Source organism: Geotrypetes seraphini, chromosome 8 (assembly GCF_902459505.1).
Source record: "Geotrypetes seraphini chromosome 8, aGeoSer1.1, whole genome shotgun sequence".
Taxonomy (NCBI): domain Eukaryota; kingdom Metazoa; phylum Chordata; class Amphibia; order Gymnophiona; family Dermophiidae; genus Geotrypetes; species Geotrypetes seraphini.
In genome coordinates, this window is record NC_047091.1 from 40912154 (window position 1) to 40938691 (window position 26538).

At 48.9% G+C, this 26538-nt stretch overlaps 1 protein-coding gene across 1 annotated transcript in view; it reads left to right on the plus strand.

The window, feature by feature from the left end:
• Positions 1-235: 235 nt before the first annotated feature.
• FBXO46 (F-box protein 46) overlaps positions 236-26538 on the plus strand; it is a 52304-nt gene continuing 26001 nt past the window's right edge. Inside the window, exon 1 of the mRNA XM_033956716.1 lies at positions 236-514. The gene's annotated coding sequence lies outside the window, so the exon portion shown is untranslated. The remainder of the gene's footprint in view (positions 515-26538) is intronic.

A 26538-nucleotide genomic window follows, 5' to 3' on the forward strand; every position in this document is an offset into this window, starting at 1 on the left:
TGCACCCTTCTTAGAACCTCTTCCATGATACCACACCGTCTTGCCAAAGTGCAGACTTTGCAGACGCTCCCCAAAACAGCCAGTCTCAGGTGGGCGGAGCAAAGGCACTGCCGTGATCCTAATATGGGCATACCCCAATCTCAGCTTGCTGATTGGTCTCCAGCCTCTGCCATAGCACTTGTCAACAAATGGCTTTGCAAGCCGTGTCTTGTGCGCGCGAAATACCCGGATGAAAGCATAGGGCTGTGGTGTGTGAGCTGAGCAGTATCTCCCCTCCCCCCATCGCTTGGGTCTGTTCCTTTAAGGGAACAGGTAGCAGAGAAAGAGGCAACATCATAACAATAACGGTGGGGGTGGGGAGGGAAGGAGGGAACTCGGGCGGGGGAAGGATCACGTAGCGGCGGCTGTGGGGCCTGGATCGTTCCGCTGTCCAGCCGTCAGGCCCAAGCACGGAGCTCGATTTAAAGCCCTAGACCACCTAGGAGGATCCTTTGTTGCTTTCGCATTTCCTCAGGTAAGAGCCAGGGTTCAAAGGGATAAAGAAGGGCTGAGGGTGAAACTCCCAAATCTGCAGAGACAGGAACCGTGTGGCCGATCCTGCTCCTAAAATAGTAGGCTAGTGCCCAATTCTGGTGTTGTATTTTTAGGGAGCCGAGGTCTGATGCCCTGGCTTGACTGTTTAGTCCCTGGATTATTTTGTGCATTTTGATATTAAAATGGCACGGGTAAGATCCTAGGCAGGTGGAAGGGGCTTGTGGGCACTGGAGTTTTGCTGGAGACTCGGAGCATGAAGTTTAATGGATGTTAGACAACTGCAGTAAATGATAAGGAGCGACTACAGATAGATGAAAGTTGATGAATCATGTGGGTCAGCACCTTTGGGTTGCTTGATATGGTTGCTCTGTCTCCCCCTTTTTTTCTGCTTTTAGTTGCTCACTTTTAATGAACTATTACTTTACAAAGAAACTGGCATTCCAAGCATGGGCTGTTTGGTGTGTTGTTTTGTTTTTACCGCTGTCAGTCAATGAAATATGCCTGATATATACCAAGCTTGTTCTTGTCACTTTCACTGCTTGACTGTAGCTATTTCCTAATGGATTTCATGATGTTGATGCAGCACTGTTCAGATATCCTTCTTCAGATGTCTTCTAGCTCCTGGAAAGGTAGTTGAGGATTGATTGCTGGTGTAGGTGGTTCTTCTAACCATAGCCCCATATATTTTAGTTTTAGAGTGGTACTTTTAGTCTTTTTACCTAAGTCAAAAGCCATCAAGACTAGAGAATGACACGGGGGAAAAATCTGTCCCCGTCACTGCACCGTCCCCAGCCCACCGTCCCCTTCACTGCCCCTTCACCGCCATTCCCTTCATTGCACCACCATCCCCGCAACATCCATACAAGCCTCAGTACTGCAATATTTAGCTTATTCCTTCCTTATAAATCAAAGTTCTGGCTGCTGAACTGAAGAAAGAGATGTTCAACTGGCAGGGCTTTGTTTATAAATTTTTATCAAAATAACTAATATTCTACTTTATCCTTAAGAAAAAAAAGAAAAAGAAATATAATTTTTTTTTCTACCTTTGTTGTCTGGTTTCTGCTTTCCTCATTTCTCATTCAATTCCTTCCATCCACTGTCTGTCTTCTCTCTACGTCTTCCATTTGCTCTGTTACTGTGCCTCTCCCTTTCTTCCCCCCTTCCAAATTGGTCTGGCATCCATCTTATTCCCTCTGCTCCCCCCATAATCTGGCATCTCTGTCTTCTTCCCTGCCAGCATCTTCTCCCCACTCTCTCTTCCACATTTCCCTTCAGCGTCTTCTCCCACTCTGTCTTCCCCATGTCCTTTCAGCATCCTTCTCCCCACTCTGTCTTCCCCATGTCCTTTCAGCATCCTTCCGCACCCCCCCCTGTCTTCCCCATGTGCTTTTATTTCAGTGTCCTTCTCCCCCCTGTCTTCCCCATGTGCTTTCAGCGTCCTTCCGCCCCTCCCATCTTCCCCATGTGCTTTTAGCGTCCTTCTCCCCCCTCTGTCTTCCCTATGTGCTTTCAGCGTCCTCTCCCCCCTCTGTCTTCCCCATGTCCTGTCAGTGTCCTTCTCCCCCCTCTGTCTTCCCCATGTCCTTTCAGCGTCCTTCTCCCCCCTCTGTCTTCCCCATGTCCTTTCAGCATCCTTCTCCCCCCTCTGTCTTCCCCATGTCCTTTCAGCGTCCTTCTCCCCCACTCTGTCTTCCCCATGTCCTTTCAGCATCCTTCTCCCCCCCCTCTGTCTTCCCCATGTCCTTTCAGGGTCCTTCTCCCCCCTCTGTCTTCCCAATTTCCTTTTAGCGTCCTTCTCCCCCCCTTTGTCTTCCCAATTTCCTTTCAGCGTCCTTCTCCCCCCCTCTGTCTTCCCAATTTCCTTTCAGCGTCCTTCTCCCCCCTCTGTCTTCCCAATTTCCTTTCAGCGTCCTCTCCCCTCTGTCTTCCCCATGTCCTTTCAGTGTCCTTCTCCCCCCTCTGTCTTCCCCATATGCTTTCAGCATCCTTCTTCCCACTCTGTTTTACCCAATTCCCTTCAGCGTCTTTTCCTCTCCACCCCACATTTCCTTCTCCCTGCCCCTTACCTTTGTGGCACTTTCCCCCCCCACCCCGGTCCGACAAACTGCCCTGCCCTTTACCTGTGGCCGGCAATGTCTGAATTGCCTTCTTACAGCAGCCGGAGCATTATATTTGCATATGGCTGCTGTAAAGGTCGTCTCTGATGCAACTTCTGGTTGCGTCAGAGATGACCTTTATGGCAGCCACACGCAGCTTCAACGCTCCGGCTGCTGTAAGAAGGCAATTTAGACTCGTGGCCACGAAGGAAAGGGGCAGGGAGGGAGAAAGGGAGCTGTTTCAACTCAGCGGCGGCAGTAGGGAGGGGGAGCGCGATAGGTGACCGCACGCGTTCCCTCCCTTAACTGCAGGGACAAGGCCTTTCACCGCTCCACGGGGCGGTGAATGGCCTTGTCCCTGTAGCCATGGTAAACACAGGTTTTTCCTCACTGTTATGGCGGGTTACCCGCGGCTAGCCACGGATAACAGCCACCATATCATTCTCTAATCATGACCACCATCCATGGAGGAGGAGTAGCCCAGTGGTTAGAGCAGCTGCCTCAGCACCCTGAGGTTGTGAGTTCAACTCCCACTTCAGCTCCTTGTGACTCTGGACAAGTCACTTCATTGCCCCATATAAACCACACAGAAAAAGTGGTATATAAAGTCCCATCCCCCTCCATGTACATGGTTGCCAGCTGGTTAGGAGTCTATTTCTAGAATGGATATGACAAAACCCCAAAACAATAACCCTAAATCTGATTTTTCTAAGATTGGGTGAGCCATATGGTCCTTAACTGTCATCATTTCTGTTTCTGTAAAAGCAGGAAATACAGTGGAGGTAGTAAAACAGGAGTGGCTAGGCCTAACAAGTAGATATGAAACCATTTGGCTAGCAACTCCCATAAGTATTTGGATATGGGATAGAGATGAGCCCTGTTTGTGAATGTGCATTCAAACAGTGTGAATGTGCATTCAAACAGGGTATGTATAGTTCTTGCAAGTTTAAATATAAAGCTGGCCTCATTAATGTTTCATCTTTGTCATGCTGAGACAGCACAAAGTGTGTAGGATGATATTGTAAGGCATTAAAAAAGAAAAAAAAAAACTAGCCAGGAGAGATGGGCTGTGTGGCCCTAACTGTACCTATAAGTATACTAAGGACTTGGGAAAACATGGCTGAGAACTAATGACAGCAAATAAAGACTCAAGTTGTCTATCCAGTCTGCCCAGATTGAGACTTTCCTTCTGGTTTTCTGTCTTTTGAGTACTGTAAATGTGCACACACATTTCTACGGCCTAAACCAATGTCAACTCCTTTCTCTCGCATTCATCAATTTTCAAACACAGTACAATCAAAGACAACCTTTAAAGGAAAAAGCAGTGAGCAAACTAAAGAAAAAAATTAAAAATCAGAATTGAAATAAAATAATAAAGAGGGAAAAAGGCACCAACTTTACCACTTAATTAGTCAATATTAAAGAAATATCCAGGAACTATAACCAGAGGAAGTTGGTAAATGTAAATAAAGGAACAGAAAAAGTACAATATCTCAAGCAGTAGGAGACTAATGTCTGCTGTATTGATTGAGTTTGTAGCTTGTTTGTACAGTTTTTCTTTTATCTTGTTATCTGCATAGAAACTAAAAGGTTCTGGCAAACTAAAAATAAAGTGTTATGTTAAATCAGAAGCTCAGCATATCACTTGCAGAGTATTAACCAGTTATAATTAGAATATTTAGACGAAGAAACAGGTTGTCTTCTTTGTCCCATTTATATCAGGGCATCATCCTACCCTGAGTGCATAGTGATTGAAAATATTACCATGACACTTGAGATTTTTTGAGCTTTTTCTTATTTATCAGCACTGCAGGACTCTCAGTAAATGTGTTTCAGCTATGTGGTGCTCAAACTCTTGCATAAATCTTGTGGTTTCCAGTCTCAAAAAAAAACCAGCATAGGAGCTCAGGCAGTATGTCTCTCAAACTAAAAGCTGTGCAATGATGAGCCAGGAGAAAAACAGCTGTGCTAGAGGCCACAGCATCTATGCAACAAGCAAGATGGAAGGGGGTTGAGCAGGGTTAACTTGCTGGGAGAATGCTGTTTAGCTGGATAGGAGAAAGGTGATTTGGTGCTTGCTAGGGAATGTAGAGGACTGAGAGGAGATGGACAGAGAGGAATTTAAAATTGAATAGCAAGTCAAAACTGTAGCTATTGTAAGTATAATCAAGAATGTAGAGCAGGGGTGTCAAACTCAATCACATGAGGGGCTGAAATCTAAAAAAAGGCTAAGTCGCGGGCCGAATTTTAAATTAAGATACTTAGGGGTCCTTTTATTAAGGTACGCTAATCGATTTAGTGTATGCTAAATGCGCACCTTAATAAAAGGACCCCTAAGTGACTAAGGCTTAGTCTTAGCAGAAATATAGAGTTGCAACTTCTCCAACCCCACACCGGCTCTGTGGTGTAAACAAAATAAATATTGTAATCACAAAATAGAAAATAAAATTATTTTTTCTATCTTTTGTTGGTCCCAGGCTCTGGTTGTCTTCTGATAACTCGCTTGCCAGTGTCTCCTGCCCATTTGTCGTTTTCTTCTTTCTCCGTGATAACCATCCATTTTCCATTTCTGTCCTCCCCTTCCATTTCCCTTCCATCCCTCGGAGGTCTGGCATCTTTCCTTTTCTTTGTGTCCATATCCGCAGCTGCAGCAATGGACCCAACCCCCCCCCCTTTCATCTAGCATCTCTCCCGCCATCGCCACCACCCCAGGGTCCATCATCTCTTCGTTTCTCTTCCCAACTACCCTCCTATCCAGTATCTCTATCCCCCTCCACACCATCCCTTGTGTCCAACTTCTCTCCCTTTCTGTTCCTTCCCTCCCTCCATCCATCCCATTGCCCACCATCTCTCTCCCTCTCTTCTGTTTTATTTCTTACCCACCCCACCCTCCACTCAGTCCGGCATATGCACATCTGGACCCCTCCTTCTCTCCCTCCGGGTACCACCCGGCCCGCCCCCATCCTGAAGGCCTGCATGTTTTCCCCCCTTCTTCTTCCCGCTCTCACCTTCAAATTTGGCCTGCCGTTCCTACCCTCGCTCCATCCCGGCTTCCTGATCTCCTCTGGTCCGCTGGCCCGAACCGCTGCTGCTGCTGCTCTTCACTCAAGTTTGCCTTCGCCTGGTCCCACCCCGCCTCTGACAAATGGGATCGCGTCAGAGAGAACGTGCTACCGAGGTCAACAGTGGTCTGTGAGGTTCACTGCAGCCGGCCAGCGATCCTCAGCAGGCTGCTTTGAAGAGGAGACCAGGCGAAGGCAGACACGAGTGAAGAGAAACAGCAGCAGTAGCGGCAGTGGTTTGTGCTGGTGAGCCAGATTTAATATAAAGTTGAAAATGTCTGGCGGGCCAATTTTTAACACACTACGGGCCAGATTTGAGTTTGACATGTCTGATGTAAAGGAAGAAGTGACCTGAGGTTGTGGATTCAAACCCCTCACTACTCCCTGTGACCCTGGGCAAGTCACTCAATCCTTCATTGCCCCAGGTACATTAGATGGATTGTGAGCCCACTGGGACAGATAGGGGAAAGTGCTTGAGTACCTGATTGTAAACCACTTAGATAACCTTGATAGGCAGTATATAAATACCTACTGGTAATAAAAAAGAAAAAAAAGAGGAACTGCATTGTATGCTTGTCTATTTTTGTATTTCATAGCCTTGCCAGTCCATAAACATATTTTTTCCAGGTACCAATATAGGTTGAAACATTGTACTTGGTGACTAGTTCAAAGGATCATGCCTTACCGGCTATGTAATGGACATCTTAAGTACTGTAAATTTTACATTTCTTACTGGATCATAAAAACATAAGAATTGCTGCTGCTGGGTCAGACCAGTGGTCCATCGTGCCCAGCAGTCTGCTCATGCGCGGCCCCTAGGTCAAAGACCAGTGCTCTAAATGAGCCCAGCCTCATCTGCGTACTTTCCTTTTGAGCAGGAACTTGTCCAACTTTGTCTTGAATCCCTGGAGGATGTTTTCCCCTAAGACAGAGGGGAAGAGCATTCCAGTTTTCTACCACTCTCTGGGTGAAGAAGAACTTCCTTATGTTTGTACTGAATCTATCCCCTTTCAACTTTAAAGAGTGCCCTCTCGTTCTCCCTTCCATGGAGAAGGTGAACAACCTGTCATTGCCTACTAAATCTATTTCCTTCAGTATCTTGAATGTTTTGATCATGTCCCCTCTCAATCTCTTTTCGAGGGAGAAGAGGCCCAGTTTCTCCAATCTCTCACTGTACGGCAACTCCTCCAGCCCCTCCAGGATCTATTTGACTTCTTATTTTATGTGTGTCTTTTAGCTTCCATATACAGTCGACTCCACGTTGGATAAGTGCATGTTCCGGTTATGCGTACCCTACCACCACGGTCCCGGGTTTTTTTACATTAAAGTCAATGGACATAAACTCCGGATATTTGCACTTCTGATAAGCACACAATCTGCTTATGTGCAGAGGTCCCACCTCTATTCTTTCACATTACATTCATTCCGGTTAAATGCAATCACGGGTCCTCTGTATTTATTGCACCGCATTTACTATCCCCCACACCCTTCCCCGGAACGTCACAGCATCGCGAGCCGTCCTAGGCAGCAAGTAGACAGGAGATCTACGCCAGCGCACCGAGCACTCACCAGCATCTTCCTCTAGGCCCTGCTTGCTGTTGCCACCAACTCTCCAGGTAGCTGCCGATACTGGCTAAACGACCGCCTGCTTAAGCACACGTGGCGATCCGGAGGCCTCGCACTGGAATAGGCAATTAATCAAATTTGATAATAAACTTGAAACTTAAGGTGCGCTAGCGTTTTAGGGCACGCAAATCCCCGCACTATGCAGGAAAACTAACACCAGCTCAATGCTGGCGTTAGCGTCTAGCGCACATGGTAATTCTGCACGCGCTAAGCGCACGCTAAAACTGCTATCGCAGCTTAGTAAAGGAGCCCTACATGTGTACTATTGTTATTAATTATTATTTTTCAATGCTCAATATGACTTCCTTTTTTAAGGTTTGACACTTGTGCCAGAATATTTTTACTAAATTTAAGAAGTATCCAATTCTAGAAGGGAATAATTAGATATTTGCCCTCTTTCAAATGGTATAGAGGTTTAAAAAAGGGAAATATGTTAATGAAGTTATTAGGTTCAATCTAGCCATTTATTTCTGCATGAATTTAAACAACTAAAAAAAAAGATAAATATAGTTCATCTAGTCATACAAGAAATGGCTCTACAGCACCTCTAATAATGTTTTGATCACTAGGTTCCTTCCTGAGGTCTCACTGAGGATATGAAATAGATGTGATCCTCACTTTCAGACCTCTTCCACATAATTTATGGAGAGGTGTTACTGAGTCTTGAAAGAGACCTGTGTGATTGATCTTTATCTGCTACTTTTTTTGCTGTACACTTCCTCCTCCGTATTCGCAGGGGTTAGGGGCAGAAGCCGGCCTGCGAATATTAAAAAAACTGAATAATATTCAGACCAGTTCTGCCCCCCCCCCCTTAAGCCTTACCTGGTGGTCTAACGGGTTTTCAGGCAGGATCAATCTTCCCACGCTCCTTCCCCGTGCAGATCGCTCACAGGAAATGGCTGCCTTGAGCTCCCATAGTCTCTCAAGCCATTTCCTGTGAGCAATCTGCACGGAGCAGGAGCGTGGGAAGATTGCTCCTGCCCCGAAAACCCGCTAGACCACCAGGTAAGGCTTAAGGGGGGGCTTATAGGGCTTAAAATAGCCTGAAAATTAAAATGAATTGTTTGGTTTAAAACCGCAAATAAGCGAATCCGTAGATATGGAATTCGCAAATATGGAGGGGGAAGTTTAGTGCAAAGTGAGAGCTAGGGCAAAACAGTTTAGGTAAAGAAGCAGGTAATAATTAGCAATGTATTAAAAATATTTTATTTTTATTTTGTTTATAATGTCATTTGAAAGCTGCTTGATGTTAATACAACTTTAATTTAATTTTTTATAGTGTGTATGGGTGGAGGTGGGACAACACCTACATCAACAGTAAAGTTAGAACAGGGTCATTAAATCCAGTGGTGTACCTAGTATATATGACAGCCAGTGCTGATCATTTTTTAACAACCCCCTCTTCTATAAAAAAGATATTTATCCCAGGACAAGCAGGCAGCATATTCTCGACATGTGGGTGACATCATCCAAGGAATCCCGTCACGGACAGCTTTTCAAGCAAACTTGATTGAAGATCTCAAAGTTTGCTAGTGCTGCCCACAGTGCCTTCCTGCTCCACTAGAGGGCGCATCCCCTCCTCGTGGTCTTCAGTTCTTAGTTTTCTGCGGAGCCAGAAAGCCCTGTCTCTCTTCTCTGCGTTTCTCTAAGTGCCTTTCTAGCACCGCGGCTTCTTTATTTTGTTAGGGAGTCTCTGTGCGCGTTTGATTCTTTTTCTTCAAAAAAAAAAATAATAATAATAACTTGTCTCGGTGACCGGGGGCTCCTGGTTCGCCGTGGCCACCTGTCCTCGCGTGGCTGCAGCTGTTTGACTGCCTTATGTCCCGGCCCCTTATCGGGTTTAAAAAGTTCTCTCAGTGTGGTCAGGTTATCTCCATTACAGACCCGCACCGCTGTTGTATTTTGTGTCTGGGTGCTGATCACCCGATGGACTCCTGTCCCCGTTGTGCCACACTTCAACCTAGGGCTCTTCGGCGGCGCAGGGCCAGAATTGAGGAGCTCTTTGCCATGGAGGCTGCTCCTGCTTCTACCCCGGTCTCGACCTCGGCGTCGGCCTCAAATACCTCAGCCCCGGGGAAGTCTCCCTCGACCTCGAAGGCCTCAGGGACCTCAACCTCGAAGACCTCGGCTCCGGGTAAGTCTCCTCTTCCTCCTTCAGGTTCGAGTCAGCTACCGAAGAAGCCTTCTTCGGAGTCTCTGGTCGTCCAGGCGGTGAGTGTAGTACCGCAGGCCTCGATGAGACCTCCCTCCAAATCTTCCAAGCGTGCTTCCATCATACGGAAATACTCTTCCTCGAGGTCGCCCTCGGTGGAACGCACTGCTGAGCCGGCCCAGCCTCCCATGGTCACGGTGCCGATGTTCGAGGAGGTGCTGAAGGCGATTATCTCCTCAGAGCTCTCCTCTGCTTTGGCTCAGCTTGCTCCGGCCTCAACCTCGCACGTGGCGGACCAGCCTGAGCGTCGCTTTGAGGATTCCAGGGGTAAGGTGTGTCGGTCTCGACGTCTATCCTCCTCTGATTCCTCACCTCTTCCATCAAGGCATACCTCGCCCTCGGGCCGGCCTCGATCGAGTCATCAATTGAGGCGTCTGGCGAAGCGGCCCCAGGACTCTCCCCCGATGCGGGGTAGGTCCTCGCACTACTTGCTCCATCAAAACCTCAGATCTTACCTTGTCTAATCCGAGTCTGCTGTGCTCGCCTATCCGGCTGGGTACTCCGCTTCATGAGGAGCCAGCCTCGGGGAGTCCGGCCTCTTTTTCTCGCGGCTTGTCCTCGGGCTGGGGTTCTCCGGGGCGGCGTCATCGGGCCTCCGCTGCCCGGACCCCGGGATCCTGGCCTCCATGGACTTCTAAACGCAGGCTCTCGACTCCCCCTCCCCCCCCCCCCCAGTTTTTTTAGCGGGGCGTCCTCGGCGTCCATGCTCGTGGATATGGATGTGCCGGCACAGTATTCCAGGGAGGCTTCCCCCTCCTTTTCGTCTGCCTTGCAGTCTCGTTCCACCACTCCCCTCGAGGGACATTCTGAGACCAGACCCTCTTCCTTTACTAGGTTCGTTCAGGATATGGGCAAGGCTTTAAACTTGGATCTCCAGTCGGATTCCAAGTATACTAAGGAGTTTTTGGAGGAGATGGAGCTCTTCAAGAGTCCTTGCGCCTACCCTTGAATCCGGTGTTGCAACAGACTTTCTTTCGCAATCTGGAGACCCCCTACGCTATCACGGCCATTCCATCTAAAATGGAATCTCGGTACTGAACGGTGCCCTGTAGAGGGTTTGAAAAGGCGCAGCTTTCTCACCAGTCCTAGGTGGTGGAGTCTACCCTTAAGAAGTCTCACCCGTCCAAGGTGTATGCTGCTGTCCCACCGGGCTGGGAGGGCAGGACTATGGATAAGTTTGGGAGGCGCCTGTATCAGAACTCCATGATGGCAAACAGAGTTCTGAATTACAATTTTACCTTTATGTCCTATCTCAAGTGGTGTATCAAGTCCCTTCCATCTTTCGAGGACGATTTGCCTACCAAGCGCCATGCGGAGTTTTGCAAGCTTGTGGATACGCTCTCGCAGCTTCGGCTGTACATGTTTCAGGCCTCCTATGATGCGTTTGAATTGTCATCTAGGGTCTCGGCCTTCGTGGTGGCCATGCGTCGCCTGGCGTGGCTCCGCATTGTCGACATGGACCCCAACCTGCAAGACTGGTTGGCCAATCTTCCGTGCTTGGGGAATGAGCTGTTCGATGATTCCATCGAGGCTGCCACGAAACGCCTCTCCGAAAACGAATGCTCCTTTGCTTCCTTGGTTCGGGCTAAGGCGAAGCCCGCCTCGCCGAAGTCCTACACACTGCCTCCCCGGCGGTATCCGCAGAAGTCCACGCTGGCGTTTTCCCGCCCTCCTCCTCGGCGTCCTCAGCAGCAGAGGGCTCCTCCTAAGCCCCAGACCCCTGCTCCAACTAAGCAGCCGCCGTCTTTTTGACTGGCCCAGCGGGAGGGGGCTGGCCTCCTCCGCCTCGGGTGTTCCCCCTCTGCCTATCGGGGGTCGTCTCCATGCCTTTTATCAGCGTTGGGCGGAGATTGGGTCCTCTCCATCGTTCGGGCGGGGTAATCCCTCAATTTCCGGGCTTTGCCGCTGGACATTCCTCCAGGAGAGCTTCCCCTTATGCTTCTGGAAGCGCAGGCCCTTCTTTGCCTGCGATCTGTGGAAGAGGTTCCCCCTTGTCAATGGGGCTTCGGGGTTTATTCCCGGTACTTCCTGGTTCCCAAAAAGACCAGGGACCTTCGCCCTATCCTGGATCTGCGGAAGCTGAACAAGTTCCTAGTTCGGGAAAAGTTCCGCATGCTTTTGCTTCTCATTTTGTATCCCTTGATGGCCAAGGGGGACTAGTTGTGTTCCCTGGACCTGAAGGAAGCCTACACTCACATTCCGATCCATCCGGCTTCTCGTCGGTTTCTTCGCTTTCGGGTGGGGGGACCTTCATTTACAATATCGGGTCCTTCCGTTCGGGCTCGCGTCATCCCCACGGGTCTTCACCAAGTGCCTCGTGGTGGTCGCATGGCCTTACGGTCGCAGGGCCTTCAGGTTTTCCCATACCTCAACGATTGGCTTATCAAAGCTCCGTCGAGGAAGGGGGTTATTTCAGCGACCCATCAGACTATTATCTTCCTTCAGCGTCTGGGGTTCGAGATAAATTTCCCCAAAACTCAGCTGTGCCCCTCCCAGTCCCTGCAGTTTATCAGGGCTCTGCTGGACACGGTCCGCCTCCGGTCGTTTCTACCTCTGCCTCGGCAGGTCGCCCTCCTGCGCCTGAGTCAGCTGGTCTCTCAGAGGTCTTCGGTCTCGGCCAAACAGATGATGATCCTCTTGGGACACATGGCCTCCACCGTGTATGTCCCACCGTTCCCCAGGTTGCATCTTCGTGTCCCTCAACGTCTAGGTGGCGGCAGGATCGGGATCCCGCGTTGCAGCACATTGCGGTGACTCCCTCCTTGAGATGCTCGCTCCATTGGTGGGCCAACTCTTCCAATCTGTCCAGTGGTTTTCTCTTTCTCGTGCCCCCGCATCAGAAGGTTCTGACTACGGACTCCTTGACGTATGCTTGGGGAGAGCACCTCGATGGCCTTCGGACTCAGGGTCTTTGGTCGAGTGCAGACCGTCGCTGCCACATCAACTTCTTGGAGCTCCGGGCCATTTACAATCCCGTGGTGGCTTTTCGTCATTTGTTGCAGGATCGCATGGTCCTGGTGCGCACGGACAACCAGGTGGCGATGTATTATGTGAACAAGCAGGGGGTACCGGTTCCCTATCTCTTTGCAGGGAAGCCCTTCGGCTTTGGCAGTGGGCGTTGCGCCACAACATCTTCCTTCGGGCGGTGTATATCCAGGGCGAGCAGAATTGTCTGGCAGACAAGTTGAGTCACCTTCTTCAGCCCCACGAGTGGTCACTCCACTCTCACACTCTACGGCAGGTGTTTGTCCGGTGGGGCACTCCACAGATAGATCTGTTTGCTTCGCCCCTCAATCACAAGTTGCCTCGATTCTACTCCAGGATGTACTCCCCGGATCGTCTCGAGGCAAATGCTTTCCTTCTCGATTGGACGGGCAGGTTCCTCTATGCCAGGGGTGCCCACACTTTTTGGGCTTGCGAGCTACTTTTAAAATGACCAAGTCAAAATGATCTACCAACAATAAAATTTTTTAAAAAACACAAAGCACATTGTATGCATAGAAAATGTTAATTATCATTCCTATTCCAGGGTTTTTCAAAGAGGTCAAAGCAGATGACTCTATGCACTATCACCTCAGTAACAACCATACAAAAATAGACAAATATACCCCCCTCCCTTTTTACTAAACCACGATAGCAGTTTTTAGCACAGGGAGCTGCGCTGAATGCCCAGCGCTGCTCTCGACTCTCATAGGCTCCCTACGCTAAAAAACTCTATTGCGGTTTAGTAAAAGGGGACCTTAGTGTAAAATATAGACAGCAGATATAAATTCAGACACATTTTGATCACTAAATTTAAAATAAAATCATTTTTCCTACCTTGTCTGGTGATTTCATGAGTCTCTGGTTGCACTTTCTTCTTCTGACTGTGCATCCAATCTTTCTTCCCTTCTTTTAGCCTGTATGCTTCCTCTCCTCCAGACCTCGTTCCCTCCCCCAACTTTTCCTTCCTCTCTCCCTGCCCTTTCTTTCTCTCTGCCTCCCTTTCTTTTTTTTCTGTTTCTCTTCTTTCCTTCTGTTTCCTTGCCTGCCCTTTTTCTTTCTTTCTCCCTGCCCTCCCCCAAGCCACTGCCACTCCATCGGGGACCAAGACTCAAACCACCACTAATATCAGGCCCGAAAGCCGACGCCGCCCCAAGCTCTCCCTGCTTCAGCCAACCAGCATCGCGATCGACCTATTGGGGGAAATGCTGCCGGGTCCTGCCTTCGCGGAAACAGAAAGTAGGCAGGACCCGGCAGCAAGAAGAGGAAATGCTTCATTAACCTGTCTCCCGCCTTAGCCCGTAGCGAATGCTTGCTTCAGGGCTCTCAACATGTGCGTGCCGGCTTCCCTTCCCCCCCCACCCCCCCCCCCCGGACATAACTTCCGGTTTCGGAGGGAAGAGAAGAGAAGCCGGCACGCACACGTTAGAGCCCGGAGCATAAGTTCGCTACGGGATGAAATCTCCAAGCCGGGTTTTTTTTTAATTTTCAGCAGCAACGGCAGCAGCAGATGACAGCTGGGCACTAGGGAGAATACAGAAGAAGGCTGATCGGCCTGGTAGATCAGGACACAACACGAGTCTAGCGATCGACTCATGTTGCCTTCCTGAGCTATTGGTCGATCGCGATCGACGTATTGGGCACCCCTGCTCTATGCATTCTCTCCCTTTCCTCTGATTCTCAGGACGCTGGTGCACCTCAAGTCGGTCCGCGCCACCATGATCTTGATAGCGCCTCGGTGGCCCCGACAGCCGTGGTTCTCCCTGCTCCTCCAGCTCAGTGTCAGGAACCCTCTGCTTCTACCTGTGTTTCCTTCTCTGCTGTCTCAGAATCAGGGTTCGCTGTTGCATCCCAATCTGCAGTCTCTACATTTAACAGCTTGGTTCCTATCCACGTGCCTCCCTCCTTAGGTTTTTCTCAGTCGGTGAGGGATGTTCTCAAGGCCTCTCGGAAGAGCTCCACTCGGCAATGATATTCCCAGAAATGGACCAGATTTGCTGCGTGGTGTGCTGCACGCAGTCTGGAGCTGCTCTCTGCCTCCTTGTCTTCCGTGCTGGATTATCTGTTCCACTTGTCTAGGTCTGGCCTCAAATCGACATCTATTTGAGTCCACCTCAGTGCGATTGCTGCCTTTCATCAGCCGCTTGAGGGGAAACCGCTCTCTGTCCATCCAGTGGTCTCCCGCTTTATGAAGGGTCTCTTCAATGTTCATCCTCCACTCAAGCCTCCCCCCTGGTGGTTTGGGATCTTAATGTGGTCCTGGCTCAATTGATGAAACCTCCGTTTGAACCCATTGATAAGGCTCATCTGAAGTACCTCACTTGGAAGGTGGTGTTCCTGGTTGCTCTCACATCTGCTCGCAGAGTCAGTGAGCTTCAAGCTCTGGTTGCGGATCCGCCTTTTACTGTATTTCATCATGATAAGGTGGTCCTTCGTACTCATCCTAAGTTCTTGCCTAAGGTGGTTTCGGATTTCCACCTCAACCAGTCCATTGTTCTTCCGGTGTTTTTTCCGAAGCCCCACTCTCATCCTGGGGAGGTGACGTTTCACACTCTTGATTGTAAAAGGGCGTTGGCCTTTTATCTGCGACGCACTGAGTCTCATCGGACGGCTCCTCAACTTTTCATCTCTTTTGATCCTAATCGGTTGGGCCGTCCTGTTTCCAAGCGCACCTTATCCAATTGGTTAGCTGCTTGTATTTCCTTTTTCTACGCTCAGGCTGGTCTCTTGCTGCAAGGTCGAGTCACAGGGCATAGAGTCCGAGCGATGGCGGCGTCTGTCGCTTTCCTCAGGTCCACGTCTATTGAGAAGATCTGCAAGGCCGCCACTTGGTCTTCGGTTCATACCTTCACCTCTCACTACTGTCTGGATGCCTTTTCCAGGCACGACGGCCAATTTTGCCAGTCGGTTTTGCATAATCTGTTTTCATAAATTGCCAACTTTCCCGCTATCCCTTTTTTGGTTAGCTTGGAGGTCACCCACATGTCGAGAATATGCTGCCTGCTTGTCCTGGGATAAAGCACAGTTACTTACCGTAACAGGTATTATCCAGGGACAGCAGGCAGATATTCTCGCAACCCTCCCACCTCCCCGAGGTTGGCTTCTTGGCTAGCTATTTGAACTGAAGACCACGAGGAGGGGAGGCGCCCTCTAGTGGAGCAGGAAGGCACATGCATGCATGGGCAGCACTAGCAAACTTTGAGATCTTCAATCAAGTTTGCTTGAAAAGCTGTCTGCGAAGGGGCTCCGTGGATGATGTCACCAATATTCCCTCTAAGGATTGATGAGGTGTGTGCAAAAAAAATATGCATGAGCAACAAGTTACATACTCCACAAATTTATGAGCAAGCACAGAGGACGAGTGCCCGTGAGATTGTGGGAGGGTTAAATACTCAAAACTTAGAAGAATAACAATTTACTTAAAGTTTTTGTTCGCCAGCTTTCTGGTATCTTTACATACAGTGGCGTACCAAGCATATGTAACACCCGGAGCCCATCATTTTTTGGCACCCCTCCCCACCCATCTGTACGAAAAACATGATTTTTAGTAACAAGCCACACGTCACAAATGAGTACCTAGGAAAAGGCAGCATCTTGCATATTGCAGTGAGCAGTACATCAATACACCCATTGTAAAACTAAACAAGCCAGACCAGCACAGATCAATCCTACACCGTCAATCCTAACAGAAAACTATGTTTTTCAAACACAGAACACAGAAAACACCTTCGCCTAGTATGGAATATGTCATCACAAACTAACCCCTCCCCCTTTTACAAAACTGTAGTGTGGATTTTAGCTACGGTGGTAACAGCTCTGACGCTCATAGAATTCTGAGCATCAGAGCTGCTACCACCACGGTTGGCGCTAAAAAACGCTTCACAGTTTTGTAAAAGGGGGGATAAAATAGAAATACACAGCTTCAACGCTCTAGCTCAGGGGTGTCCAAACATTTTGGGCTTGCGAGCTACTTTAAAATGACCAAGTCAAAATGATCTACCAACAATAAAATTAAAAAACACAAAGCACACTATGCGCTGAGAAAATGTTAATTATCATTCTTATTCTGGGGTTTTTTCAAAGAGGTCAAGGCAGATGACTCTATGCATTGTCACCTCAGTAACAACCATACAGAAATAGACAAATATACCCCCTTCCTTTTTATTAAACCACAATAGCAGTTTATAGCGCAGGGAACTGCGCTAAATGCCCAGCGCTGCTCTCGACGCTCATAGGCTCCCTGCGCTAAAAAACACTATTGCGGTTTAGTAAAAGGGGGCCATAGTGCAAAATATAGACAGCATATATAAATTCAGACACATTTTGATCACTAAATTTAAAATAAAATCATTTTTCCTACCTTGTCTGGTGATTTCATGAGTCTCTGGTTGCACTTTCATTTTCTGACTGTGCATCCAATCTTTCTTCCGTTCTTTCAGCCTGTATGCTTCCTCTCCTCCAAACCTCATTCCCTCCCCTAACTTTTTCTTCCTCTCTCCCTGCCCTTTCTTTCTTTTTTTCTGTTTCCCTTCTGTCTCCCTGCCTGCCCCCTTTCTTTCTTTCTCCCTACCCTCCACAAAGCCACTGCTGCCACCATCGAGCCCCAAAGCCACCGCCGTGGCTGCCCCAAGCTCTCTCTGCTTCCCACCGTCGGGCCGACCAGCTTTTCCCCGACGTCAATTCTGCCGTCGGAGAGGAAGTTCCGCCCAGCCAGGCAGCGATTGGCTGGCCCGAACTTCCTCTCCGACGGCAGCCTTAGGGGGGGTGCACAGCCGGCCAGATCTGGACCTGGCCGGCTGTACACCCCCCCTAAGGCTGCACCCGGGGCGGACCACCCCCCCTTGGTACGCCACTGAAGACGTGGCAGCGGCTCCTCTCACGATCCCCACCTGCGTCGGAAGTGCGTAGGGGATCTTACTATGCAGTCCTCAGTTTCCCACTGCAGTATTTTAGTTAGCGACACGAGAAAAATTATGAGCGACGCCAATGAAAATAGTGAGCGATCGCTCATGCGCTCAGCTTAGAGGAAACATTGGACGTCACCCACATGTCGAGAATATCTGCCTGCTGTCCCTGGATAACAACTGTTATGGTAAGTAACTGTGCTTTATAGTAATAATCCATGAGTCACACAACAAGGGTGCACCTAGGAAAAGACAGCATCTTAAACACTGCAGTGAGCACTAGAACACCAACACACGCATTGTAAAACTAAACAAGCCAGATCCTGCACAGTCAATTGATCCTGTACAGTCATTGCTAACAGAAAGCCATGTCCTTTTCATACACCCTCGCCCAATATGGAATAATCACAAACTAAAAATAGAACTATGTAGACAAAAGTTAAACTGAACAAAGAAATCAGACTCTGCATACAATGCAACACCACAGAAACAGTGACACATCCTCTAATACTGTGCAAAATATAAAGACAGTAGATGTAAATTTGAAAAAATCTGCTATATAACAATCACTACTTTACAAATTAACAAACGGAAATAAAACAAATAATGAGAAATAAGAAAATACCATTTTTTTTGGACTAATCCATTTTTCAATTAGCTTTCAGAGGCCAAAAATTTCCTCAAGACAGTACAGCAGGGGTGCCCACACTTTTTTAGCTTGCGAGCTACTTTTTAAAATGACCAAGTCATAATGATCTACCAACAATAAAATTTAAAAAAACACAAAGCACACTGTACGCAGAGAAAATGTTAATTATCATTTGGATTTGGGGTTTTTTTTTTTCAGAGGTCAAGGCAGATGACTTTAAAATATGCAATGTCACCTCAGTAACAGCTATACAAAAATAGACAAATATACTCTCTCCCCTTTTACTAAACCGCGAGAGCACAGGGAGCTGCGCTGAATGCCCCCGCGCTGCTCTCGACACTCATAAGCTCCCTGCCCTAAAAACTACTATCGCAGTTTAGTAAAAGGGGGCCATAGTGCAAAACATAGACAGCAGATATAAATTCTCAAAATGTACACATTTTGATCACTAAATTGAAAATAAAATCATTTTTCCTTCCTTTTTGTCTGGTGATTTCATGAGTCTCTGGTTGCACTTCCTTCTCTGACTGTAAATCCAATATTTCTTTCTGCTCCTCCCCTTTTCTTTCTGTCTCTCTCCCCCCTGCCTGTCTTTCTTTCTCTCTCCCCCTGCCCTCCTCTTTATTTCTGCCTTTCTTTCTCTCTCTCCCCCTGCCCCCCAAGCCATCGCGCCGATTTCTCCACTTCCACGATTCTTTCCCTACCCCCCAAGCCACCATGATGATTTCTCCCTGCTGCTTCCCCGAGCCAGGCCAGGCACGTACAAGCACCGGACTCACAAGACTTCACCTCCGATGTCAGTTCTGACTTCAGAGAGGAAGTTCCAGGCCAGCCAGGCAGCGATTGGCTGGCCCAGAACTTCCTTTCCGACATCAGAACAGAACACGCCGTAGTGCAGCCCCGCTTTAAACCCGTGGGCTAAAATCATGGGCTCGCGAGTAACCTTTAACCTTTGTTGGTGCGTTTTTGTTTATTACCCTGCAGCGTGTTCTGTTAGCAAAGCGTGTTCTGTTCAAGCCCAACCCCCACCCCTTGTTTTGACCTCGGTTGTTGTGTGGAGAGCCAGCACATGCATGGACTGCATCTACAGGCTAAGAAGATGGTCTGCACATGCGTCTGGATTTCTCTGCAGCAATCTGTGGGGCGTGCCTCCAATCGCTGCAATTTGCATGAAGACGCTTTGTGAATCGGTCGCCCGGGAAGACTCGGCCATGGATTGGGTCACTTAGGTGAGTTTAGTGAATCTAACCTTTAGTACATAATGTACCTGCATAGATTTATACAAGTTTGAGAGGAGGTATACAAAGGGGTTCTGAAAAGTTCTCAGCTTAGCTAAGAAGAGAATGATGTGAATATGGTTCAGTCAATAATCTGAAACAATGTCAAAACAGAGAATTTCGTTTCTACAAATTGGCACTTAATGAAATAAGATAACTCTTTTTAACTACAGTGGCAAAATAACACTCAGAATTTGTCTCGTGCGGTTTCATCTATGTACCAATCGCGCACAGGACGTCATCGCACTGGATTTCAACACTATTTTAAGGTGCTCCGAGGGGGGGCATGGGATAGGGAACCTTCCTACTTTATTTAGAAATGTTGCCGCTCCCGTTGAGATGGGGGGAACCCCCCATTACAGAGGAAACAGCCTTTTTCCTTGTTTTTTAGGGAAAAATTAGTTTCTCTGTAATGGGGGGGTTCCCCCCTCAACGGGAGCGACAACATTTCTAAGTAAAGTGGGGAGTTCCCCTCGGAGCGCTTTAAAATAGTGTTGAAATCCAGCGCGCTGACATCCTGCGCGCGATTGTCTGGGCGGGTGCTTTTGACTGGCCCGATATTGTCGGGGAGTTGGGGAGTCGGCGGGGCAAGAGGGCTTGGGCTCCCTTTTGCCCCGATCGTGTCGGGGAGTCGGGGGGGCAAGAGGGCTTGAGCTCCCTCTTGCCCCGATCGTGTCGGGGGTGCCGCGGTTGGCTGGGGCAAAAGGGCTTAAGCTCCCTCTTGCCCCGATCGTGTCGGGACCGCCAAGAGGAAGCAGCAGGACACCGGTAGGAGCTTCTACATGATGGGGGGGTCCGGAGGCTGTGGGGGTGCGAGCGGTCCTTCAGGCAGAATTTAGGAATTTGGTTGGTTGGGCTAAGAACCTTTCAGCACTCCCTCGTAAATTTATGCATGTGCAACATACATAATTGCTCATAAAATGTGTGCATATATTGTGATTCTGCCCCAGAACAAGCCCACACCAAATATGCTAACTAGAGTAACCTAACATAAACAAAGTAAGACTTGCTTTTCTTAATTATCAAAAGCTTATTGCAAATAAAATATAACTTACAGAGTACAGATAGTTGAAAAACAAGAGTTCTGCCCAGGTAGGATAAGTGCTTGAAAAGATTCAGATGCTGAATAGTTTCAAGTTTAAGTTTCAAGTTTATTAGAGTTTTTGATTAATCGCTTAATCATACTTCAAAGCGATGAACATACATAAAAAAACATTTAAAATTACAATATTAAAAGTATTACTATATTTAAACATAAACATTAAAATAAACTAGATTATATACAAACTTAACAAACAAGAAAAAAAAGGCGAAGGGGATTTGAACTACATATTATTATAGAAAGAGTAGTCAGGGAAAAACATAAGGTCGGGAATTTAAAGTGCATGGTCAAATACAACATTATTAATAAATCCAAGATTAAGAATTATTACTCAAAAGCATCTTTGAAAAGGAATGTTTTTAAATTAGTTTTAAATTTATCAATATTATTTTCTTCTCTTAAATAAATTGGAAGAGAATTCCAGATTTGTGGGGCAGTAACGGAAAAGATAAATTGTCGTCTAGTGTTGATGATCTTGAGAGAAGGAATTGTCAGTAAATGTTCATTTGACCGTAATGTTCTATTTGAGGAGTAAGGAATCAATGATTTAAAAATAAATGCAGGTGTTTTAAAAAGTATTGATTTAAAAGTGAGTAGGCATATTTTATAAGTTATTCTATGAGATACCGGAAGCCAATGAGCGTTCTTAAGAAGTGGTGTTACGTGATTGAATTTTTTTGTTTTTGTTATAAGTTTGATGGAAGTATTTTGTATGATTTGTAGGCGTCTAATTTCACTTTGTGCAATTCCTTTAAAAAGGGCGTTACAGTAATCGATTTTAGAAATTACTAAGGAGTGGATAAGAATATTAAGTGATTTAGAGCAAAGATATTGTGAAAGGGAACGGATTTGACGAAGTTTATAGAAAGATGATTTGACGATACTACCTATATGTTCGTGAAAAGTTAATTTACTGTCAAATATAACTCCTAGGATTTTAATGGTATTAACCAATTGCAGAGGAATATTTTTTATAGTACCGTATTTTTTCGCATATAACGCGTGCGTTATACGTGGTTTTTACAAACCGCGCATACCCTTGCGCGTTATACGCGTGAGCGCGTTGTACAAAACTTTTTTTACATAGTTCTCCCCCGACGTCCGATTCACCCCCCCCCCCCACAGGACCGCTCGCACCCCCACCCCGAAGGACCGCTCGCATGCATCCGCACCCCGAAGGACCGCTCGCACGCACTCCCACCCGCACCCCCAGCCTGAAGGACCGCTCGCACCCCCACAGCCTCCGGACCCCCCCATCATGTAGAAGCTCCTACCGGTGTCCTGCTGCTTCCTCTTGGCGGTCCCGACACGATCGGGGCAAGAGGGAGCTTAAGCCCTTTTGCCCCAGCCAACCGCGGCACCCCCGACACGATCGGGGCAAGAGGGAGCTCAAGCCCTCTTGCCCCCCCGACTCCCCGACACGATCGGGGCAAAAGGGAGCCCAAGCCCTCTTGCCCCGCCGACTCCCCAACTCCCCGACAATATCGGGCCAGGAGGGAGCCCAAGTCCTCCTGGCTCTGGTGACCCCCCCCCCCGCTAGTTGTTCAGGCCAGGAGGGAGCCCAAGTCCTCCTGGCCCTGGCGACCCCCCCCCCCGCTAGTTGTTCAGGCCAGGAGGGAGCCCAAACCCTCCTAGCCACGGCGACCCCCTACCCCCACCCCGCACTACATTATAGGCAGGAGGGATCCCAGGCCCTCCTGCCCTCGACGCAAACCCCCCTCACCCCAACGACTGCCCCCCCCCAAGAACCGCCCCCCCCAGCCGACCCGCGACCCCCCTGGCCAACCCCCACCCCCCTTCCCCGTACCTTTGTGTAGTTGGCCGGACAGACGGGAGCCAAACCCGCCTGTCCGGCAGGCAGCCAACGACGGAATGAGGCCGGATTGGCCCATCTGTCCCAAAGCTCCGCCTACTAGTGGGGCCTAAGGCGCCTGGGCCAATCAGAATAGGCCCGGGAGCCTTAGGTCCCTCCTGGGGGCGGGGCCTTGGACACATGGTCGGGTTGGGCCCATGTGTCTCAGGCACATTTAGGATAAATGGAGGAATTAGATCTGCTTTGGAACCCTTAATATTGATGGACTTAAGTATGGATTCTAATTCTTTGAGACTAGGCAAATTAAAATGGGTACATGTAGAGTATGATAAATTTGTGATAGGATGATCATGTTCAATTATAGGCTGCTGTTTTATGAAAGATTTTCTAATATTCTTAATTTTTTCAGTAAAATGATCTGCAAGATCCTGAGCAGTCGGTAATGAATTGTGAGCTTGTGTTTGCTGCTTTTTTGTAGGTGTTAATGAATTTAGTAACGTGTAAAGTACTGATGGATTTTTGGCTTTTAGTATTTTTCCCGAATAGAATTTTGCTTTTGTTTGGTTGATTTTTAATTTATAAGATTTTGAGTGTTCTTTAAATAATTGAGTGTTTACATGTGTTTTATTTTTCCTCCATTTGCGTTCTATAGATCTAAGCTGTTTTTTCATAAGGGCGAGGTCAGCTGTATATCATGAGTTTTGAAGTCTTTGTGCAGAGATTATTTTAGTTTGAAATGGAGCATGCTCATCTAATAATGTATTTATGGAAGAAACCCATTGGGTTAGTAGGTCTTCCACATCAATGTTTTTTGAATCGGAGAAATCAAGCTTGAATGATAAACTAATTAACTCAAAAGTGAGGTTATTAAAATCTCTGATACATAGCGTCCGATGTTCAGAGCGAGGCGTATTGCGGAAAGTGGAGTATGTTATAGAAATTAGAAAATGGTCAGACCATTGAACTGGCAAAGATGAATTTACAGCATAGTTTGAAATTGAAGAACTACCGTATTTTCTCGCATATAATGCGCGCGTTATACTTGGTTTTTACGTACCGCGCACACCCTTGCGCGTTATACGCGTGAGCGCGTTGTACAAAATTTTTTTTACATAGTTCCCCCCACGTCTGATTCACACACACACCCCCCCCGCAGGACCGCTCGCACCCCCACCCCGAAGGACCGCTCGCACGCACCCGCACCCCCACCCCGAAGGACCGCTCGCACGCACTCCCACCCTCACCCCCACCCTGAAGGACCGCTCGCACCCCCACAGCCTCCCGACCCCCCCCCCATCATGTAGAAGCTCCTACCGGTGTCCTGCTGCTTCCTCTTGGCGGTCCCGACACGATCGGGGCAAGAGGGAGCTCAAGCCCTCTTGCCCCAGCCAACCGCGGCACCCCCGACACGATCGGGACAAGAGGGAGCTCAAGCCCTCTTGCCCCCCTGACTCCCCGACACGATCAGGGCAAAAGGAAGCCCAAGCCCTCTTTCCCCGCCGACTCCCCAACTCCCCGACAATATCGGGCCAGGAGGGAGCCCAAACCCTCCTGGCCACGGTGACCCCCCTAAACCCACCCCGCACTACATTACGGGCAGGAGGGATCCCAGGCCCTCCTGCCCTCGACGCAAACCCCCCTCCCCCCAACGACCGCCCCCCCCAAGAACCTCCGACCGCCCCCCCAGCCGACCCGCGACCCCCCTGGCCGACCCCCACGACACCCCCACCCCCCTTCCCCGTACCTTTGTATAGTTGGCCGGACAGACGGGAGCCAAACCCGCCTGTCCGGCAGGCAGCCAACGACGGAATGAGGGCGGATTGGCTCATCCGTCCCAAAGCTCCACCTACTGGTGGGGCCTAAGGCGCCTGGGCCAATCAGAATAGGCCCGGGAGCCTTAGGTCCCACCTGGGGGCGGGGCCTGAGGCACATGGGCTCAACCCGACCATGTGCCCAAGGCCCCGCCCCCAGGAGGGACCGGGCCTATTCTGATTGGCCCAGGCGCCTTAGGCCCCACCAGTAGGCGGAGCTTTGGGACGGATGGGCCAATCCGGCCTCATTCCGTCGTTGGCTGCCTGCCGGACAGGCGGGTTTGGCTCCCGTCTGTCCGGCCAATTATACAAAGGTACGGGGAAGGGGGGTGGGGGTGTCGTGGGGGTCGGCCAGGGGGGTCGCGGGTCGGCTGGGGGGGCGGTCGGAGGTTCTTGGGGGGGGCGGTCGTTGGGGGGAGGGGGGTTTGCGTCGAGGGCAGGAGGGCCTGGGATCCCTCCTGCCCGTAATGTAGTGCGGGGTGGGGGGAGGGGGTCGCCGTGGCCAGGAGGGTTTGGGCTCCCTCCTGGCCCGAACAACTAGCGGGGGGGGGTCGCAAGAGCCAGGAGGACTTGGGCTCCCTCCTGGCCCGATATTGTCGGGGAGTTGGGGAGTCGGCGGGGAAAGAGGGCTTGGGCTCCCTTTTGCCCCGATCGTGTCGGGGAGTCGGGGGGGCAAGAGGGCTTGAGCTCCCTCTTGCCCCGATCGTGTCGGGGGTGCCGCGGTTGGCTGGGGCAAGAGGGCTTGAGCTCCCTCTTGCCCCGATTGTGTCAGGTGTGCTGCGGTTGGCTGGGGCAAGAGGGCTTGAGCTCCCTCTTGCCCCGATCGTGTCGGGGAGTCTGGACCGCTAAGAGGAAGCAGCACGACACCGGTAGGAGCTTCTACATGATGGGGGGGTCGGGAGGCTGTGGGGGTTCGAGCGGTCCTTCAGGGTGGGGGTGTGGGTGCGGGTGGGAGTGCGTGCGAGCGGTCCTTCGGGGTGGGGTTGCGGGTGCGTGCGTGCGAGCGGTCCTTCGGGGTGGGGGTGCGAGCGGTCCTGGGGGGGTGTGAATCGGACGTCGGGGGGGGGCATCAGGCTTTCAGGGTGGGGACAGGACTTCAAGGGGGAGAGGAGAGTCGGGCGGGCGAAAGGAGAGTCGGGGTGGCCAGAAGAGAGTCGGGGAGGGCGAAAGGAGAGTCAGGAGGCGACGGGAGAGTCGGGCAGCATGCGCGGTATACGGGTGTGCGCGGTATATAAAAATTTCTGTACATAAATTTGTGTTTTTTGCGCGCTATACCCGTGTGCACATTTTACACGGGTGCGCGTTATCTATGTGAAAATACGGTAGGTACTATGGCCATATCTAATATATGACCTGCTTGATGAGTTGGCTGTATTAATAGAGGATATAGATCTAAATAGTTAATTTGGGATAATACAGTTTTGGTGTAGTTGTTAGTAAGATCGTCGAAGTGAATGTTGAAATCTCCCAAAATTAATGGGTTTAGCGTAGAGGAACCAAAGTCAAAGAAAAGAGACTGTAAATGATTAAGAGTTTCAGTGTTGATAGGTGGTGGTATATATAATAAAAGTATATCTGTTTTTGGCCTAGTTTGAATGGAAAATTGTAAATATTCAATGTGAGGGTTTAAGGAAGAATCAGTTTTATTTAGAAATGCATTCAGCCAATTTAATGGATTCGGGAGCGGGGGGGGGGGGGTGAATTTCCCTGGATTGACTCCAAATCTTATCTGACTCAATTTCAAACTTTTTAATAATTTATTCCCTTACCTCCCCATGCCAAATTTGGTCCCAGTTAAATTATGAGAGCTATTTTGTCCACACAGTTGTTGTCAAATATCATTTTTCCAACATTCTGTTGTACTGGAAAGAATAAAAAAGATCAAATTGGACCATCCATTCTACCCAGTTATTTTTCCACTTAGATTAGATAAAATATCATAAATAACTATATACAACACAACTGCTTTTCTACCTATCAATCCAAAGCATGCTCACTTCCATCACCCTTGTTGGTAGGCCATTTCAGGACTTGTCTTCCCCTCTGAATCTTACAAGAAGACCACTATGAAATCCAGTGTCCAGGTCTCCTGCATTTTATTACAGTGGAACGTTATCTGAACTCCAATTATCCGGACCGGTGATGGCATCATTTAAATTCAAAAGTACATGCTAGAGACAGGTTATTAAAGAAAAATACAGCACAATACAAAGATTGGCACAGGCCCACTCAGCAACAACTATTCACTGTCTCCCTTCCCTCCACCAGTGACACAGCATTCTCCCCAGTGTACCTTGGAGGTTTCTGGCAGCTGAAGCGATTCATCCTCACAACCTGTGTTAGCCTCTGTATATTCCCCCGGGAAATGACGTCAGCGAGAGCAGGGATGTGAGTGAGAGTGAAGGAAAACCTTTCCTTTTCCTCCCAACTCCCATGAGGAAAGGTTTCTACGGTACAGTGCTGCTGTTCT